General features: G+C 48.0%; 7 non-coding genes across 7 annotated transcripts; all 7 read left to right on the top strand.

Annotated features, from left to right (window-relative positions):
- The first annotated feature begins 8,210 nt into the window (after positions 1–8,210).
- Positions 8,211–8,401, top strand: LOC142686834 (U2 spliceosomal RNA). The gene has a single exon (XR_012856136.1). It is a non-coding gene; the product is annotated as a U2 spliceosomal RNA (small nuclear RNA).
- A 1,292-nt stretch (positions 8,402–9,693) lies between these two features.
- LOC142686835 (U2 spliceosomal RNA) lies at positions 9,694–9,884 on the top strand. Its single transcript, XR_012856137.1, has one exon. It is a non-coding gene; the product is annotated as a U2 spliceosomal RNA (small nuclear RNA).
- Positions 9,885–11,168: 1,284 nt separating this feature from the next.
- On the top strand, positions 11,169–11,359 carry LOC142686836 (U2 spliceosomal RNA). The gene has a single exon (XR_012856138.1). It is a non-coding gene; the product is annotated as a U2 spliceosomal RNA (small nuclear RNA).
- A 1,268-nt stretch (positions 11,360–12,627) lies between these two features.
- On the top strand, positions 12,628–12,818 carry LOC142686837 (U2 spliceosomal RNA). Its single transcript, XR_012856139.1, has one exon. It is a non-coding gene; the product is annotated as a U2 spliceosomal RNA (small nuclear RNA).
- Positions 12,819–14,102: 1,284 nt separating this feature from the next.
- On the top strand, positions 14,103–14,293 carry LOC142686838 (U2 spliceosomal RNA). The gene has a single exon (XR_012856140.1). It is a non-coding gene; the product is annotated as a U2 spliceosomal RNA (small nuclear RNA).
- Positions 14,294–15,557: 1,264 nt separating this feature from the next.
- On the top strand, positions 15,558–15,748 carry LOC142686839 (U2 spliceosomal RNA). The gene has a single exon (XR_012856141.1). It is a non-coding gene; the product is annotated as a U2 spliceosomal RNA (small nuclear RNA).
- A 1,268-nt stretch (positions 15,749–17,016) lies between these two features.
- On the top strand, positions 17,017–17,207 carry LOC142686840 (U2 spliceosomal RNA). Its single transcript, XR_012856142.1, has one exon. It is a non-coding gene; the product is annotated as a U2 spliceosomal RNA (small nuclear RNA).
- Positions 17,208–20,442: the final 3,235 nt, after the last annotated feature.

The raw sequence follows: 20,442 nt of genomic DNA on the forward strand, positions 1-20,442 counted from the left end.
GCAGTCCCTTGTCTCCCTCTTGTGGCCTCCTGGAGGCAACTAGCTGTGCAAAAAAAAGACAGCCTGGCGGCCGGCTGTTGCAGTGTTGCCCTCTCAGGCAACACTGAGTGACTGACTGAGCCTCACCGTCTTATATAAAGTTCAGACGGAACTTTGCACGTGTCATAGTGGAGCCCTCAGGATTCCAGAGCCAGCTTTCTGACATCATAATGGGGCCTCAGAGATAAAAGCCTGGGCCCAGTGCAACAGCCCGATGGGGATGAGGGAAAGTGTGGAGACCAATGTTGGGAGTTGTAGTACTCACGGTGGCTGTAGTCCTCTCACACTCCTGCGGAGCTGGCACAGTGAAGGAGGGGGATCTGCATATGTATGGGTGGTAGTTGTTGATTCCCCCTGGGGCACACCCTGTGGTGCTGTCTCCTGGTGGATGGGATATGGGGTGCCCTTGTTGTTAGTGGGTGCAGTGCAGATTAACACGCAGGAGACGGTGATGTAACTTGGTATAATAATAACTCACAGTTTCTTTACTGGAAGATTGCAGGCTGCAGCTTGGTTCCACATAGAAGTTATTATCCAGCTAGGGCAGGCGGGATGAGTCAGGCTGAGACAGTTTCCTATCTGCAAGCAGCAAAATAAACTTTCTTCTCTCTTGCTTTCCTTCTCTTTACGCAGGTTTGTTTCCCTGTATTAATTTCTAGTTCAGGCCAGAAGCTTTCTGAACTAAATATGCTGTGAGGCCCAGTATTATCTCAGCTCTCCTCACAGGCTGTCTACCCTCGTTCCTCTCCTGGAACCGACTCCTCTACAACTTTCTGCTGCAAAGCCTCATGGGAACTGCCTCAGACCCTCCTCTCCAGCCACACCCTTTACAGGCTGGAAAAATAGATTTGCATCACTAGGTGGCAGCATAACACAACATATAACATTATGTTCAATGCATTACAATGTAAACAATACTCCTCTATGGTATTGTCAGGACACTACATACACCCCTGCTTTAACAAAAGCCGTCCTCGGCGTCTGCAACGATGGAGGAACTGCAACCCTAGGAATGGAAAAGTCAGGCACATATCAAGCATATATTAAAACAGTGCAATATATTACTTTCACGAAGAGTCTCATCAGTCCTTTAAGGCACTAGAATAAGGAATATGGGTGACGACTCTTGTTCAATGTAAAGTTCCTGTATCAACTGTTGGGGAACAGGGATGTGGATTCCTCATATAAACTTGTGGGGTGCAAGAGTTCTTAACTCAACCGGGACAGTGTCCAAAAGTTCGGCACGGAATAACTTGGGTAAATATAGCAAAGTCATTCAATGTTCAAGTAAAAAGTATGAGGTAGAGAAAATGTTAAAGTCTATGATGAAACAGTTAGTCGAGATACCTGGCGGGTAATTTACCCCTGGTGCTCCTCTCTGGTCTTCTAATAGGTTCTTCCTCGAAGAAAGCTGGTTCTGGGTTCATCTGTTGCTCTGGGCTGGCTGAAGACCCTGGCTGTGATGTTATCGGAGTCTCAACTTGATCCGGAACACTTTTGTCAGGGACAATGAAGGAAATTAAAGGCCCAAAGAACCAATCCAAAGGAGAAAAATCAGGCATCTGTGTCTCTGGTGACGGTAAAAGTTTCTCAACAACAGGAGGTTTCTCAACGATTTCAGCCTCTGCAGGAACAAACTCTTTTTGACACAATTTAAGTCTGTTACGATGGACTACTTGAGGTGCTCGGCCTTCTTTCACTATTTCGTACACGGCTGTGTCAGGATACGGGATGGCTTTGATGGTGTACGGTTCTGTTTCCCACTTGGTGTCCAGTTTGCTCGTTCTGTGATTATTCTTGAGCCAAACATGATCACCAATCTTAAAAGGCTCGGCTCTAGCATGCAAGTCAAAGTCCATTTGTTGCTTCTTGCGGGCTTCCTCCATTCGACTTTCAACAATTTTGTTGGCATCAGCCAGACGTCTCTGGTGGTCACTCACCCAATCGGTTCGTGGCAACGGGTTGATGGCATCAGGCACTGACACATCCAGGTCTAAGTCAGCTGGTAATTTGCCCTGACGACCAAACATGAGGTAGTAGGGAGTGTACCCAGTGGAACAGTGTACAGTGTTGTTGTACATGTAAACTAACTCTGGTAGCAGGGTTGGCCAATTAGTCCTCCTGTGAGATGGCACAGTCCTCAGCATCTCTATAAGCGTCTTGTTCATCTTTTCACAGAGGCCATTGCCTTGTGGGTGGTAAGCTGTTGTACGGAGCTTCTGACAACTGTAGAGAGAACACAGTTCTTGGAATAGCTGAGATTCAAATGCTGACCCTCTGTCAGTCAGGATCTTCTCAGGACATCCATAGGGTAGCATGAAGTATCTCCAGAAAACAGCGGCAGTGGTTTTGGCTGTCAAGTCTCGGACAGGTACTGCAACCGCAAACTTGGTGTAGTGATCGATGATGGTCATTGCATATGTGTATCCAGATCTGCTAGGCTCAAATTTGACATGATCTATGGCCACGATCTCCAAAGGTCGGTGACTTACGATGGGATGTAATGGAGCCTTCTGATCATGTTTTTCACCTCTGCTTAGAGCACAAGCTTGACACTCTCTGCACCAATTCTCAATATCTTCACGCATTCCTACCCAATAGAAGCGTCTGCGGACTGTGGCTTCTGTTTTTTGTACACCGAAGTGTCCCGATCTGTCATGGTAGGCTTCTAGTACTGTTCTTGCATCTCGCCGGGGTACTACTACTTGATGTAGACGGTCACCAGTGATGGGATCCAGAGCGCTGCGTAGCATCAGACCTTTTTTTATGAAGAGTCGTCTCCTCTGTCTCCAGAGACGGATTAATTCAGGGTCTACATTGCCACGACGAAGTCTCTCAGGTACTCTTCTACTGACGAGAAAATCTTGCAGCTCTCCCATCACCCGACTCTCTGCTTGAAGTTTAATCCATTGCTGCTTCTCTTGGAGTGACTCTGAACTCTGTTGCTGCGAGCAAAGTCCTTTCTCCATGATGGTGATTGTGTTCTGCTGTGTGAAGAGGGTGTAGAAGGATGGCATTTCTACTTCTTCCCAGTCTTCTTCATTCTGAGCAGGTACTTCATCGGTTGGCAGGCGGGATAATGCGTCCGCATTCTCATTGGATTTGCCGGTTCTGTACTTGACCACAAAGTCGTAGTTTGCAAGACGAGATGCCCACCTTTGCTCTAGGGCTCCCAGCCTGGCTGTGTTCAGATGTGCAAGGGGGTTGTTGTCTGTGTAGACTACGAATGGTGTTGCCGCGAGGTAGTCTTTGTACTTCTCGGTTACAGCCCACACTAACGCGAGGAACTCCAATTTGAACGAGCTGTAATTTTGGTCATTTCGTTCAGTCCCTTTAAGCCCTCGGCTGCCAAAGGCTATTACCCGTTCTCTTCCCTCTTGCATTTGGGTCAGGATGGCTCCAAGACCTTTCTTGCTGGCATCCGTGTAGAGGCAGAAAGGTTGACTGTAGTCTGGATAACCAAGGATGGGTGGCTCAATCAGCTTCTGTTTCAGCAGCTGGAAGGCAATCTCTTGATCCTCAGTCCATTCAATAGGAATTGGTCTTTTCAGATGTTCCTTTGAGTGTCCTCTAAGAAGCTCTTGTAGAGGCTCTGCAATCTGGGCGAAATAGGGTATAAAGCGCCTGTAATAACCTGCGAATCCCAGGAAACTTCTCACCTCTTTTACTGTGGTGGGAGTAGGCCAATCCTTCACAACAGCAATCTTCTCTGGGTCAGGCATCACACCCTCAGAGCTAACAACGTGTCCCAAGTAGTTGACTTGTGGCTTCAGCAGATGGCACTTGGAGGGTTTCACCTTGAGACCATGCTTAATGAGAACCTGGAAGACCTCAGCCAGATGTTGTAGGTGGTCTTCATAGGACTTAGAGTAGATGATCACGTCATCCAAATACAGCAGAACAGTCTCAAAGTTCTTGTGGCCCAGACAGCGCTCCATCAACCTCTGAAAAGTTCCAGGTGCATTACAGAGTCCAAAGGGCATGCAATTGAATTCAAATAGGCCCATGGGAGTGGTAAATGCTGTCTTCTCAATGTCTTCTGGGGCCATAGGTACCTGCCAGTACCCACTTGTCAAATCCAGGGTGGAGAAATAAGCAGCTTTTCCCAAAGCAGTCAAGGACTCTTCTATGCGTGGTAAAGGATAGGCATCTTTGTGGGTTATATTGTTAATTTTCCGGTAGTCTACGCAGAATCGCATCTTGCCATCTTTCTTTTTGACTAAGACAATAGGTGCAGCCCAAGGGCTGTGACTGTCCCGAATCACCTTGGCATCCTTCATTTCTTTTATCATCTTCTTGACAGGTTGGTACATAGTGGGTGGTATGGGCCGGTATCTCTCTTTAATTGGAGGATGAGAGCCAGTTGGGATATTGTGCTTCATTATGCTGGTCTTCCCGAAGTCCAGGGGATGTTTACTGAAGGCCTGATGGTATTCTCTTGAGACTTCCAATACTCCTTCAATTTGTTCAGCAGGCGTGGCAATATCCCCAACACAAATTTCTGACCACCATGGTGTAGAGGAATTCTCTTCTTGTGTACTCTGTATTTGAGTGGACTGTTGGGCAGCAATTGTTGGGACTTCCACAATGTCTTGGAATGTGACCTGTAATAACTGGGCAACAGAGTAGTATTTCTTTAATTCCACAGGGATGTCACTCAGATTCAAGAGGCGGATGGGTACCTTTCCGTGGGAAACGGTCACTAGACTTCTTGCAGCAAGCACCATAGGATGTTCTTCAAGATGGAGGGGTTCTACTAAGGCTTGGTAGTCTTGGCCTCGTATCCCTGGGCGAGCATGGCACCACAGCAGGGTTTCGGTACCGGGTTTCAGGATCACTGGACGGACATCTCTAATGCGGGCACGGCAGATCTCTCCTCTGACGTTGGCAAACTTCTGCTGAGCGCACAGCACACGAATAGTCTGTTGGATTACTTTCTGCGCAGAGTGTGAAGCTGTTGGCAGGGATCGGTGTAGGGCATCTAGCATTTCCCCATAACAATTCCTTAGGATGTTCATTCCGAGCACCACTGGAGGCATATCTTCATCATGGACCTTTACTACGATCACACCTTGCTGTGTTAGGTTAGTCTCTCCCACTTGAACGGTGGGTTCCCAGTAACCTTGCAGGGGTACTGTCTGACCATTGCTTGCAATAACATTCAGCCAAACTTCTGGTGGCTGCATCAATAGGTCGCGGCTCCAGTATTTCTCAAACATGGCTTTCTGTATGGTGGTGACTTGCGAACCAGTGTCCAGCAGAGCTGTCAGGGGTACCCCATTAATGTGGATGGTGACTAATGGATGGGGCCCCGACATACCTTGTCAGCCAATTTGGATCTTCTGGACCTAGTGTTCTTCCACCCGAGGGACGGTCCTTGGCCTCGGGGGATGTTCTTTTGACCGCCAGCACTCTCTCTCCACATGACCACTTTTGTGGCAGTGTCTGCAGATGGGCCTTCCATGAGTATCAAACCTGTCTGTAGGCAATCTTCCAGATCTCCTGTAGTATCCCTTGCTCGCACTGTCAGTAGGACGACTCCTATGCTGTGGGGACTCACACTCTGGCTGAGGACGCATCTCTAACTGTTCAAGCTTATGACACACCTTCTCCAAGCTCTTAGTCAGGATTGCGACTTGGTCCTTTAAATCAGCCACTGCATCTGGAATCTGTACTTGTGCACCCTGGGCAGCAAGGAGAGTATTTCCTGGAGACACAGGACACATGAGCTTAGCATCTCCATAACTGTCAGCAGGACACACAGCAAATTTGGTTGATTCTTGGTTGAGTTCTACCCCCAGGATTCTGATGGACAATTCTTTAAAATCCAGGAACGTACTTTCAGGATGTTGAGCAGACAGCATCTTTAGTTGACTTTTCAGAGACTTTGTTTCAGCTCCTTCAATAAACTGCTCCCGCAGTGTGTTATCTGCATTCTGTGCTTCACGTGGGTCCACTTCTATAACGGCCCTCAGTGCCTCCTGTAGGGATAAAGCATAGTCTCTAAGGGACTCACCGAGCTGTTGTTTCTTGCTAAAGAAGCGCATTTTCAATTCTGATACCGTCCTGGTTTCAAAGGTGACCAGTAGTCTTTCAAGAATCTGTTCTACTGTCTTTCTTTCTGAATGAGGCCATGACTTTACCTCTCTCAATGCAGCGCCCCCTAGCTGGCCAATGAGAATTTCCACCTTCTGTTCTGTTGACACTGGATATAACCGGAACATAGCAAGCATTTTCCCTTTAAATTCTCTCAGGGTATGTGATTCACCTTTGTAGCGGGGGAGCCAGGGTGCTCCAAAATAATACGGCATGGTCAGTGGCATCATATGCCTGGTGGTGGGTGATCCACCTCGGCTGGGGGAGCCGTTATCGCTGTCGTCAGACATTTCTAATATAAATTCCTATCGTTGCCCCTAGCAACGAGATGCTCAGTAGCAGAATGTGTAGTAAGTCTCTTATTTGTGCTCACTGATGCGACAAGTTCATCTTTACTTGGGCTGAATTGTAAAAACTTTCAGCGGTACTCACTGTTTTGGAGCTGGAACCGCTTTCTCTGTCTTTTTGGAAAATAAGCGGCCGCTGTGACTCAGATTCTGTACTTTTCAAGATGGCGGCGCCCATCGACTTCCGGTGGTTCCGGCTTGTTTCTCCTTCCCCACTGCAACAGTGGGTAGGAACTTTGGTTCCACTGTAGTGGTCTGTAACATGAGGTTCCTTGCTGTTGCTGGGCAGATTCTCTGCTTTCCCGCCTTCAAGTGAGCGGGGGTGGAGCTAAGAGCAGTTGTGATGCAGCAAACAATTCAATGCAAACAGTCTCTAATGTCACTTTTGTTCTGCTAAAACAATGATCAATTCAATGTAAAAGTCTCTAATCACATTCACTGTCAGTACAGCAATTTCTATCACAAGTTCCATAAGTAACACACAGTCTTTCCAAGATGGCTGCTTAACCCCACATGTGCTGGTGATAATTTCTTGCAACAATAAAGTCTCTTTAGCAGGCACAGAGGTGTGTTAATCCTGTTCGTGACGCCAATTTATGTGCAACAGCCCGATGGGGATGAGGGAAAGTGCGGAGACCAATGTTGGGAGTTGTAGTACTCACGGTGGCTGTAGTCCTCTCACACTCCTGCGGAGCTGGCACAGTGAAGGAGGGGGATCTGCATATGTATGGGTGGTAGTTGTTGATTCCCCCTGGGGCACACCCTGTGGTGCTGTCTCCTGGTGGATGGGATATGGGGTGCCCTTGTTGTTAGTGGGTGCAGTGCAGAGTAACACGCAGGAGACGGTGATGTAACTTGGTATAATAATAACTCACAGTTTCTTTACTGGAAGATTGCAGGCTGCAGCTCGGCTCCACATAGAAGTTATTATCCAGCTAGGGCAGGCGGGATGAGTCAGGCGGAGACAGTTTCCTATCTGCAAGCAGCAAAATGAACTTTCTTCTCTCTTGCTTTCCTTCTCTTTACGCAGGTTTGTTTCCCTGTATTAATTTCTAGTTCAGGCCAGAAGCTTTCTGAACTAAATATGCTGTGAGGCCCAGTATTATCTCAGCTCTCCTCACAGGCTGTCTTCCCTCGTTCCTCTCCTGGAACCGACTCCTCTACAACTTTCTGCTGCAAAGCCTCATGGGAACTGCCTCAGACCCTCCTCTCCAGCCACACCCTTTACAGGCTGGAAAAATAGATTTGCATCACTAGGTGGCAGCATAACACAACATATAACATTATGTTCAATGCATTACAATGTAAACAATACTCCTCTATGGTATTGTCAGGACACTACACCAGGCAGTGTTGGTCAGTGCTGCTCAGCAGGCAGCACTGGACTGGACTGGATTACAGCTGATACAAGGTGTGAAGGAACAAGGGGTGGCTGTGGGCATGCACTTGCTGCCGCTGCCAGTGTTTATCTGCATGGCAGCAGGGCATTTGGGCGTTGCCAGGAAGGCGTTTTTATGTAGATTCCTCCTCTTTCAGCACTGCATTGTGGTGCAAGCAAAAGAAGCAAATCCTGTCTGGCTTCCTCTCCGGCCTTTATTCACCTCCCGGGTAGCTGTGAGTGTGTGAGCCTGCAGGGCCCCATGGAATTGCCTAGAAGTAGGCTGAATCGCTGCAAGGGCTGAACAGCAGTATCGGGCAGGCTCGGGCAACGCGCGGCCCGTTCGGGTTATCGCTTCTCGGCCTTTTGGCTAAGATCAAGTGTAGTATCTGTTCTTATCAGTTTAATATCTGATACGTCCCCTATCTGGGGACCATATATTAAATGGATTTTTAGAACAGGGAGATGGAAATAGAGCTTGCTCTGTCCACTCCACGCATTGACCTGGTATTGCAGTATTTCCAGGACCGGTGCACCCTTTCCTTATGTGTTGACTAAAAGCAGATTCCAAAAGTGTTTTTTGTCTTTGCTATTGTTTCTGTCTTTCTGAAGGGATCTCCCCTTTTAATCCCATTATTTCAACACCTGTTGGACAATGCATGAGTGATAATGAGCTCATTGATTAAATGCAATTAATGAATAGATTGCCACCTCTTGTTGTGTGTCGTCTGTGTTTCTGTGTTTCCGGCATTTCACATTGGAACACCTCATTCACCTTCCTTGTCTTCTCTCCGCCCTCCCTTTTAGGTAAGTTAAAGAGCTGCACCTGAGCCAGCCACTGATTGATTGATTGATTGATTGATTGATTGATTGATTGATTGATTGATTGATTGATGCAGCACAACAGTCAAATAGTGGAGTGGAGTAGGGGAACAGCAAACAGCCAATAAAGCAGCCCGCCCGCTCGCCTGCCCGCCACAATGGACCTACCTGTGTACACTAGATGGATGTGATGGAATGTACTGTCGTCCCTACATTTCAAGAAGAAGTAAGAATTGCAGTTGCAACAAAGCCTTGCTTGCCTACAAAGAGAGCAGCAATTTGGATTTGTTACTATGTTACCTAGAAGAATAACAAACTGTGCAAGGATGGAGGTTGTAGGAGCAAGGAGAAGTTGTCTGTAAAGTTGGTGGATGCCTATTTTCCATTTTGCAGTCCCTTGTCTCCCTCTTGTGGCCTCCTGGAGGCAACTAGCTGTGCAAAAAAAAGACAGCCTGACGGCCGGCTGTTGCAGTGTTGCCCTCTCAGGCAACACTGAGTGACTGACTGAGCCTCACCGTCTTATATAAAGTTCAGACGGAACTTTGCACGTGTCATAGTGGAGCCCTCAGGATTCCAGAGCCAGCTTTCTGACATCATAATGGGGCCTCAGAGATAAAAGCCTGGGCCCAGGCAGTGTTGGTCAGTGCTGCTCAGCAGGCAGCACTGGACTGGACTGGATTACAGCTGATACAAGGTGTGAAGGAACAAGGGGTGGCTGTGGGCATGCACTTGCTGCCGCTGCCAGTGTTTATCTGCATGGCAGCAGGGCATTTGGGCGTTGCCAGGAAGGCGTTTTTATGTAGATTCCTCCTCTTTCAGCACTGCATTGTGGTGCAAGCAAAAGAAGCAAATCCTGTCTGGCTTCCTCTCCGGCCTTTATTCACCTCCCGTGTAGCTGTGAGTGTGTGAGCCTGCAGGGCCCCATGGAATTGCCTAGAAGTAGGCTGAATCGCTGCAAGGGCTGAACAGCAGTATCGGGCAGGCTCGGGCAACGCGCGGCCCGTTCGGGTTATCGCTTCTCGGCCTTTTGGCTAAGATCAAGTGTAGTATCTGTTCTTATCAGTTTAATATCTGATACGTCCCCTATCTGGGGACCATATATTAAATGGATTTTTAGAACAGGGAGATGGAAATAGAGCTTGCTCTGTCCACTCCACGCATTGACCTGGTATTGCAGTATTTCCAGGACCGGTGCACCCTTTCCTTATGTGTTGACTAAAAGCAGATTCCAAAAGTGTTTTTTGTCTTTGCTATTGTTTCTGTCTTTCTGAAGGGATCTCCCCTTTTAATCCCATTATTTCAACACCTGTTGGACAATGCATGAGTGATAATGAGCTCATTGATTAAATGCAATTAATGAATAGATTGCCACCTCTTGTTGTGTGTCGTCTGTGTTTCTGTGTTTCCGGCATTTCACATTGGAACACCTCATTCACCTTCCTTGTCTTCTCTCCGCCCTCCCTTTTAGGTAAGTTAAAGAGCTGCACCTGAGCCAGCCACTGATTGATTGATTGATTGATTGATTGATTGATTGATTGATTGATTGATGCAGCACAACAGTCAAATAGTGGAGTGGAGTAGGGGAACAGCAAACAGCCAATAAAGCAGCCCGCCCGCTCGCCTGCCCGCCACAATGGACCTACCTGTGTACACTAGATGGATGTGATGGAATGTACTGTCGTCCCTACATTTCAAGAAGAAGTAAGAATTGCAGTTGCAACAAAGCCTTGCTTGCCTACAAAGAGAGCAGCAATTTGGATTTGTTACTATGTTACCTAGAAGAATAACAAACTGTGCAAGGATGGAGGTTGTAGGAGCAAGGAGAAGTTGTCTGTAAAGTTGGTGGATGCCTATTTTCCATTTTGCAGTCCCTTGTCTCCCTCTTGTGGCCTCCTGGAGGCAACTAGCTGTGCAAAAAAAAGACAGCCTGGCGGCCGGCTGTTGCAGTGTTGCCCTCTCAGGCAACACTGAGTGACTGACTGAGCCTCACCGTCTTATATAAAGTTCAGACGGAACTTTGCACGTGTCATAGTGGAGCCCTCAGGATTCCAGAGCCAGCTTTCTGACATCATAATGGGGCCTCAGAGATAAAAGCCTGGGCCCAGGCAGTGTTGGTCAGTGCTGCTCAGCAGGCAGCACTGGACTGGACTGGATTACAGCTGATACAAGGTGTGAAGGAACAAGGGGTGGCTGTGGGCATGCACTTGCTGCCGCTGCCAGTGTTTATCTGCATGGCAGCAGGGCATTTGGGCGTTGCCAGGAAGGCGTTTTTATGTAGATTCCTCCTCTTTCAGCACTGCATTGTGGTGCAAGCAAAAGAAGCAAATCCTGTCTGGCTTCCTCTCCGGCCTTTATTCACCTCCCGTGTAGCTGTGAGTGTGTGAGCCTGCAGGGCCCCATGGAATTGCCTAGAAGTAGGCTGAATCGCTGCAAGGGCTGAACAGCAGTATCGGGCAGGCTCTGGCAACGCGCGGCCCGTTCGGGTTATCGCTTCTCGGCCTTTTGGCTAAGATCAAGTGTAGTATCTGTTCTTATCAGTTTAATATCTGATACGTCCCCTATCTGGGGACCATATATTAAATGGATTTTTAGAACAGGGAGATGGAAATAGAGCTTGCTCTGTCCACTCCACGCATTGACCTGGTATTGCAGTATTTCCAGGACCGGTGCACCCTTTCCTTATGTGTTGACTAAAAGCAGATTCCAAAAGTGTTTTTTGTCTTTGCTATTGTTTCTGTCTTTCTGAAGGGATCTCCCCTTTTAATCCCATTATTTCAACACCTGTTGGACAATGCATGAGTGATAATGAGCTCATTGATTAAATGCAATTAATGAATAGATTGCCACCTCTTGTTGTGTGTCGTCTGTGTTTCTGTGTTTCCGGCATTTCACATTGGAACACCTCATTCACCTTCCTTGTCTTCTCTCCGCCCTCCCTTTTAGGTAAGTTAAAGAGCTGCACCTGAGCCAGCCACTGATTGATTGATTGATTGATTGATTGATTGATGCAGCACAACAGTCAAATAGTGGAGTGGAGTAGGGGAACAGCAAACAGCCAATAAAGCAGCCCGCCCGCTCGCCTGCCCGCCACAATGGACCTACCTGTGTACACTAGATGGATGTGATGGAATGTACTGTCGTCCCTACATTTCAAGAAGAAGTAAGAATTGCAGTTGCAACAAAGCCTTGCTTGCCTACAAAGAGAGCAGCAATTTGGATTTGTTACTATGTTACCTAGAAGAATAACAAACTGTGCAAGGATGGAGGTTGTAGGAGCAAGGAGAAGTTGTCTGTAAAGTTGGTGGATGCCTATTTTCCATTTTGCAGTCCCTTGTCTCCCTCTTGTGGCCTCCTGGAGGCAACTAGCTGTGCAAAAAAAAGACAGCCTGGCGGCCGGCTGTTGCAGTGTTGCCCTCTCAGGCAACACTGAGTGACTGACTGAGCCTCACCGTCTTATATAAAGTTCAGACGGAACTTTGCACGTGTCATAGTGGAGCCCTCAGGATTCCAGAGCCAGCTTTCTGACATCATAATGGGGCCTCAGAGATAAAAGCCTGGGCCCAGGCAGTGTTGGTCAGTGCTGCTCAGCAGGCAGCACTGGACTGGACTGGATTACAGCTGATACAAGGTGTGAAGGAACAAGGGGTGGCTGTGGGCATGCACTTGCTGCCGCTGCCAGTGTTTATCTGCATGGCAGCAGGGCATTTGGGCGTTGCCAGGAAGGCGTTTTTATGTAGATTCCTCCTCTTTCAGCACTGCATTGTGGTGCAAGCAAAAGAAGCAAGTCCTGTCTGGCTTCCTCTCCGGCCTTTATTCACCTCCCGTGTAGCTGTGAGTGTGTGAGCCTGCAGGGCCCCATGGAATTGCCTAGAAGTAGGCTGAATCGCTGCAAGGGCTGAACAGCAGTATCGGGCAGGCTCGGGCAACGCGCGGCCCGTTCAGGTTATCGCTTCTCGGCCTTTTGGCTAAGATCAAGTGTAGTATCTGTTCTTATCAGTTTAATATCTGATACGTCCCCTATCTGGGGACCATATATTAAATGGATTTTTAGAACAGGGAGATGGAAATAGAGCTTGCTCTGTCCACTCCACGCATTGACCTGGTATTGCAGTATTTCCAGGACCGGTGCACCCTTTCCTTATGTGTTGACTAAAAGCAGATTCCAAAAGTGTTTTTTGTCTTTGCTATTGTTTCTGTCTTTCTGAAGGGATCTCCCCTTTTAATCCCATTATTTCAACACCTGTTGGACAATGCATGAGTGATAATGAGCTCATTGATTAAATGCAATTAATGAATAGATTGCCACCTCTTGTTGTGTGTCGTCTGTGTTTCTGTGTTTCCGGCATTTCACATTGGAACACCTCATTCACCTTCCTTGTCTTCTCTCCGCCCTCCCTTTTAGGTAAGTTAAAGAGCTGCACCTGAGCCAGCCACTGATTGATTGATTGATTGATTGATTGATTGATTGATTGATTGATTGATGCAGCACAACAGTCAAATAGTGGAGTGGAGTAGGGGAACAGCAAACAGCCAATAAAGCAGCCCGCCCGCTCGCCTGCCCGCCACAATGGACCTACCTGTGTACACTAGATGGATGTGATGGAATGTACTGTCGTCCCTACATTTCAAGAAGAAGTAAGAATTGCAGTTGCAACAAAGCCTTGCTTGCCTACAAAGAGAGCAGCAATTTGGATTTGTTACTATGTTACCTAGAAGAATAACAAACTGTGCAAGGATGGATGTTGTAGGAGCAAGGAGAAGTTGTCTGTAAAGTTGGTGGATGCCTATTTTCCATTTTGCAGTCCCTTGTCTCCCTCTTGTGGCCTCCTGGAGGCAACTAGCTGTGCAAAAAAAAGACAGCCTGGCGGCCGGCTGTTGCAGTGTTGCCCTCTCAGGCAACACTGAGTGACTGACTGAGCCTCACCGTCTTATATAAAGTTCAGACGGAACTTTGCACGTGTCATAGTGGAGCCCTCAGGATTCCAGAGCCAGCTTTCTGACATCATAATGGGGCCTCAGAGATAAAAGCCTGGGCCCAGGCAGTGTTGGTCAGTGCTGCTCAGCAGGCAGCACTGGACTGGACTGGATTACAGCTGATACAAGGTGTGAAGGAACAAGGGGTGGCTGTGGGCATGCACTTGCTGCCGCTGCCAGTGTTTATCTGCATGGCAGCAGGGCATTTGGGCGTTGCCAGGAAGGCGTTTTTATGTAGATTCCTCCTCTTTCAGCACTGCATTGTGGTGCAAGCAAAAGAAGCAAATCCTGTCTGGCTTCCTCTCCGGCCTTTATTCACCTCCCGTGTAGCTGTGAGTGTGTGAGCCTGCAGGGCCCCATGGAATTGCCTAGAAGTAGGCTGAATCGCTGCAAGGGCTGAACAGCAGTATCGGGCAGGCTCGGGCAACGCGCGGCCCGTTCGGGTTATCGCTTCTCGGCCTTTTGGCTAAGATCAAGTGTAGTATCTGTTCTTATCAGTTTAATATCTGATACGTCCCCTATCTGGGGACCATATATTAAATGGATTTTTAGAACAGGGAGATGGAAATAGAGCTTGCTCTGTCCACTCCACGCATTGACCTGGTATTGCAGTATTTCCAGGACCGGTGCACCCTTTCCTTATGTGTTGACTAAAAGCAGATTCCAAAAGTGTTTTTTGTCTTTGCTATTGTTTCTGTCTTTCTGAAGGGATCTCCCCTTTTAATCCCATTATTTCAACACCTGTTGGACAATGCATGAGTGATAATGAGCTCATTGATTAAATGCAATTAATGAATAGATTGCCACCTCTTGTTGTGTGTCGTCTGTGTTTCTGTGTTTCCGGCATTTCACATTGGAACACCTCATTCACCTTCCTTGTCTTCTCTCCGCCCTCCCTTTTAGGTAAGTTAAAGAGCTGCACCTGAGCCAGCTGCACCTGAGCCAGCCACTGATTGATTGATTGATTGATTGATTGATGCAGCACAACAGTCAAATAGTGGAGTGGAGTAGGGGAACAGCAAACAGCCAATAAAGCAGCCCGCCCGCTCGCCTGCCCGCCACAATGGACCTACCTGTGTACACTAGATGGATGTGATGGAATGTACTGTCGTCCCTACATTTCAAGAAGAAGTAAGAATTGCAGTTGCAACAAAGCCTTGCTTGCCTACAAAGAGAGCAGCAATTTGGATTTGTTACTATGTTACCTAGAAGAATAACAAACTGTGCAAGGATGGAGGTTGTAGGAGCAAGGAGAAGTTGTCTGTAAAGTTGGTGGATGCCTATTTTCCATTTTGCAGTCCCTTGTCTCCCTCTTGTGGCCTCCTGGAGGCAACTAGCTGTGCAAAAAAAAGACAGCCTGGCGGCCGGCTGTTGCAGTGTTGCCCTCTCAGGCAACACTGAGTGACTGACTGAGCCTCACCGTCTTATATAAAGTTCAGACGGAACTTTGCACGTGTCATAGTGGAGCCCTCAGGATTCCAGAGCCAGCTTTCTGACATCATAATGGGGCCTCAGAGATAAAAGCCTGGGCCCAGGCAGTGTTGGTCAGTGCTGCTCAGCAGGCAGCACTGGACTGGACTGGATTACAGCTGATACAAGGTGTGAAGGAACAAGGGGTGGCTGTGGGCATGCACTTGCTGCCGCTGCCAGTAGCAGGGCATTTGGGCGTTGCCAGGAAGGCGTTTTTATGTAGATTCCTCCTCTTTCAGCACTGCATTGTGGTGCAAGCAAAAGAAGCAAATCCTGTCTGGCTTCCTCTCCGGCCTTTATTCACCTCCCGTGTAGCTGTGAGTGTGTGAGCCTGCAGGGCCCCATGGAATTGCCTAGAAGTAGGCTGAATCGCTGCAAGGGCTGAACAGCAGTATCGGGCAGGCTCGGGCAACGCGCGGCCCGTTCGGGTTATCGCTTCTCGGCCTTTTGGCTAAGATCAAGTGTAGTATCTGTTCTTATCAGTTTAATATCTGATACGTCCCCTATCTGGGGACCATATATTAAATGGATTTTTAGAACAGGGAGATGGAAATAGAGCTTGCTCTGTCCACTCCACGCATTGACCTGGTATTGCAGTATTTCCAGGACCGGTGCACCCTTTCCTTATGTGTTGACTAAAAGCAGATTCCAAAAGTGTTTTTTGTCTTTGCTATTGTTTCTGTCTTTCTGAAGGGATCTCCCCTTTTAATCCCATTATTTCAACACCTGTTGGACAATGCATGAGTGATAATGAGCTCATTGATTAAATGCAATTAATGAATAGATTGCCACCTCTTGTTGTGTGTCGTCTGTGTTTCTGTGTTTCCGGCATTTCACATTGGAACACCTCATTCACCTTCCTTGTCTTCTCTCCGCCCTCCCTTTTAGGTAAGTTAAAGAGCTGCACCTGAGCCAGCCACTGATTGATTGATTGATTGATTGATTGATTGATGCAGCACAACAGTCAAATAGTGGAGTGGAGTAGGGGAACAGCAAACAGCCAATAAAGCAGCCCGCCCGCTCGCCTGCCCGCCACAATGGACCTACCTGTGTACACTAGATGGATGTGATGGAATGTACTGTCGTCCCTACATTTCAAGAAGAAGTAAGAATTGCAGTTGCAACAAAGCCTTGCTTGCCTACAAAGAGAGCAGCAATTTGGATTTGTTACTATGTTACCTAGAAGAATAACAAACTGTGCAAGGATGGAGGTTGTAGGAGCAAGGAGAAGTTGTCTGTAAAGTTGGTGGATGCCTATTTTCCATTTTGCAGTCCCTTGTCTCCCTCTTGTGGCCTCCTGGAGGCAACTAGCTGTGCAAAAAAAAGACAGCCTGGCGGCCGGCTGTTGCAGTGTTGCCCTCTCAGGCAACACTGAGTGACTGACTGAGCCTCACCGTCTTATATAAAGTTCAGACGGAACTTTGCACGTGTCATAGTGGAGCCCTCAGGATTCCAGAGCCAGCTTTCTGACATCATAATGGGGCCTCAGAGATAAAAGCCTGGGCCCAGGCAGTGTTGGTCAGTGCTGCTCAGCAGGCAGCACTGGACTGGACTGGATTACAGCTGATACAAGGTGTGAAGGAACAAGGGGTGGCTGTGGGCATGCACTTGCTGCCGCTGCCAGTGTTTATCTGCATGGCAGCAGGGCATTTGGGCGTTGCCAGGAAGGCGTTTTTATGTAGATTCCTCCTCTTTCAGCACTGCATTGTGGTGCAAGCAAAAGAAGCAAATCCTGTCTGGCTTCCTCTCCGGCCTTTATTCACCTCCCGTGTAGCTGTGAGTGTGTGAGCCTGCAGGGCCCCATGGAATTGCCTAGAAGTAGGCTGAATCGCTGCAAGGGCTGAACAGCAGTATCGGGCAGGCTCGGGCAACGCGCGGCCCGTTCGGGTTATCGCTTCTCGGCCTTTTGGCTAAGATCAAGTGTAGTATCTGTTCTTATCAGTTTAATATCTGATACGTCCCCTATCTGGGGACCATATATTAAATGGATTTTTAGAACAGGGAGATGGAAATAGAGCTTGCTCTGTCCACTCCACGCATTGACCTGGTATTGCAGTATTTCCAGGACCGGTGCACCCTTTCCTTATGTGTTGACTAAAAGCAGATTCCAAAAGTGTTTTTTGTCTTTGCTATTGTTTCTGTCTTTCTGAAGGGATCTCCCCTTTTAATCCCATTATTTCAACACCTGTTGGACAATGCATGAGTGATAATGAGCTCATTGATTAAATGCAATTAATGAATAGATTGCCACCTCTTGTTGTGTGTCGTCTGTGTTTCTGTGTTTCCGGCATTTCACATTGGAACACCTCATTCACCTTCCTTGTCTTCTCTCCGCCCTCCCTTTTAGGTAAGTTAAAGAGCTGCACCTGAGCCAGCCACTGATTGATTGATTGATTGATTGATTGATTGATTGATTGATTGATTGATTGATTGATGCAGCACAACAGTCAAATAGTGGAGTGGAGTAGGGGAACAGCAAACAGCCAATAAAGCAGCCCGCCCGCTCGCCTGCCCGCCACAATGGACCTACCCAGGGCTGCCATCAGGAATTTCTGGGCCCCATACTGCCAATGAGTCTGGGCCCCCGCCCCCCTCGTTATTAGGAGGGGGGGGGTGAAATGTAAAGGGGCGGGAGGTAGGGCACATTAAAAAGAAAACTCTTTGGAGGAGCAGGGCAGAGACAGGAGGTGGGTGTCGGAGGGCAAAGGGGAGAAACTAAGTGCCAGGGCTGGGAGAACTGAAGGTAGCAGTGGTAGCCAGGGGGGAGACGCAACCTCACAGGGGCTCTGTGGAGTGACAAGGAAGAGACAAGAGACAGCGGCTCTGTGGGGGGCAAAAAGGGAAAGTGAGTGTGTGTGTATGTGTGTGTGTGTGTGTGTGTGTGTGTGTATGTACAATCTGTCAGGGTGTAGGAGGGCAATATAAACAAAAATCATTGCACTGAAGCCCTATACACAGCAGAGTCACTCACCAAAATGTAGTCCCTAAGATCTCCCACCACCACGGGCATGTCTGGATGATGCTTTTGCATTCTCTTCACACGCTGCACACACGTTATCTGTGTGTAGCGCTATCTACAGGGGGCTGTGTGTGGCGCTATCTGCAGGGGTGGGTGAGGCGCTATCTACAGGGGGGGGGTGTGGCGCTATCTACAGGGTGGGTGTGGCGCTATCTACATGGGATTGTGTGGCGCTATCTACATGGGATTGTGTGGTGCTATCTACAGGGGGCAGTGTGTGACACTATCTACAGGGGAGTGTGTGTGTGGCGCTATCTACAGGGGGTATGTTCGGCGCTAACTACAGGGGAGTGTGTGGCACTCTCTACAGGGGATTCCAGTCCAGGAGGAGACCCTGACCTCACTGTCCATATATGGACAGTGACCTCAGGGGCTACCTCTAGGAGAGGAATGCCCGACCAGAGTGTCAGCAACTCTCTGGCCGGGGATTCCGCTCCTGGATGGGTGAATGGCAGAGCAGGAAGCTGATACTTTCCTGCTCTGCCATAGTATTCAATTGTATCTGCATCCTGTGGACGCAGATACAATTGAATATGGCAGTGGCTGAGACATGTCTGGGACAGTAATTTGCCGGGACTGCCTCTTTAGATTCAGGACAGTCCCTGCAAATTCAGGACTGTTGCTAACTATGCCTCCAGTATAAGCTTTCTCCCCCTACCCAGGTATACTCTCTCCTTCCTCTACCCCTCCCCATGTATAATTTCTCCCCTCCCTTCAGATATCATCACTTTTCACCCAATTATTACCCACCCCCCCCCCCCATTGTATAATGCCTCCTCCAGTGGAGGGATGTCACGATACCAGAATTTGGACTTCGGTACCGATGCTTTGTGTAGTATTGCGATTTCGATAACAAAGCGATACTTTGCCAACAGTAATAAAAAAAAAAAACAGTTCTTCCATTTCTTATGTGAGGCGCGAGGTGTGATGGTAAATTTAACCTCCATGTGCCTCACATTAATAGTAATTAACCCCATCATGTTCCTCAATTATAAAGGGTTAATGTGTAAGGTACATGATGGGGTTAATTACTATTAATGTGAGGCATATGGAGGTTCAAAATTCATAATACCTCGTGCCTCACATTAATAAGTGAAAGAAGTTTTTATTTTATTTTTTACAACGTACACATCATAAATGATGCAAAAAAATTGTTGTGCAGGTTATTACGGGCGCGCCAATACTGAATGTGAATATTTTATGTATTGAGACTTATTTTAATGTGTTTTGTAAAAAAGGTGTATGTGTATTTTTTTTTAATTTAACATTACTTTATGTTTTTACTTTCTTTTTGAAACTTTAATGTACTGGTATATATCTATATACGGATAGTACACAGGCAGTTGTTAGGACAGACCTGAGTATGCCCTAACAGGAAATATGGTAAGACAGCCCTGGGGTCCTTCATTGGACCTTGGGCTGTCTGCCCATATATGGTATGTCCCTCAATCGCGTCACAGGGATTCCTGTGACGTGATCCAAGGGGCATCCCCCCTTCTTATTTTCCCCTGAATGCTGCAGTCAGCTTTGATCGCAGCATTCAGGGGAATAGCGACAGAGATGAGAGGTTTCTTTGATCTCTGCCTTTATAGAGTGGGACTGCGGCTGTGTAATACAACCATTGCCCCGCCCCGCACGCGGTCAGCACGAGGTGATGCGGGCGGCGCTGCACTAATGAGCGGCGGTTCAGGCACTGAAGACAGAAGATGTGGGGGTGTTTTGTAGTGCGCCCGCCATGTTCTGTTTTCAGTGCCGCCGCTCATTAGTGCAGCGCTGGCCGCATCACATAATCCTGGCGGCGCGCACATGTCAGGACTCCGGAGCAGGGCCGTGACTGTGTTACACAGCCGCAGCTCCGCTCTCATACATTCATGTATTACAATATTGAGCTGTGCGGCCGCACAGCTTAGTATCGAAATACATGAAATAACGGTATTGAACCGTTTGGGGGTGCACGGTATCGAAACCGTATCGAAGTTTTGATGCATCGTGCATCCCTACTCAAGTGCCATCCGCCCTCCATTATTATCTCCTTCCCACTCTAGCATCATTTCCCTCCCTACCTAATGCCATCTCACTGCCCCATTATCATCTCCCTGCCCCCATTATCATCTCCCTGCCCCCATTATCATCTCCCTGCCCCCATTATCATCTCCCTGCCCCCATTATCATCTCCCTGCCCCATTATCATCTCCCTGCCCCCATTATCATCTCCCTGCCCCCATTATCATCTATCTGCCCCCATTATCATCTCCCTGCCCCATTATCATCTCCCTGCCCCCATTATCATCTCCCTG

Source organism: Rhinoderma darwinii (genome assembly GCF_050947455.1).
Source record: "Rhinoderma darwinii isolate aRhiDar2 chromosome 5 unlocalized genomic scaffold, aRhiDar2.hap1 SUPER_5_unloc_19, whole genome shotgun sequence".
NCBI lineage: Eukaryota > Metazoa > Chordata > Amphibia > Anura > Rhinodermatidae > Rhinoderma > Rhinoderma darwinii.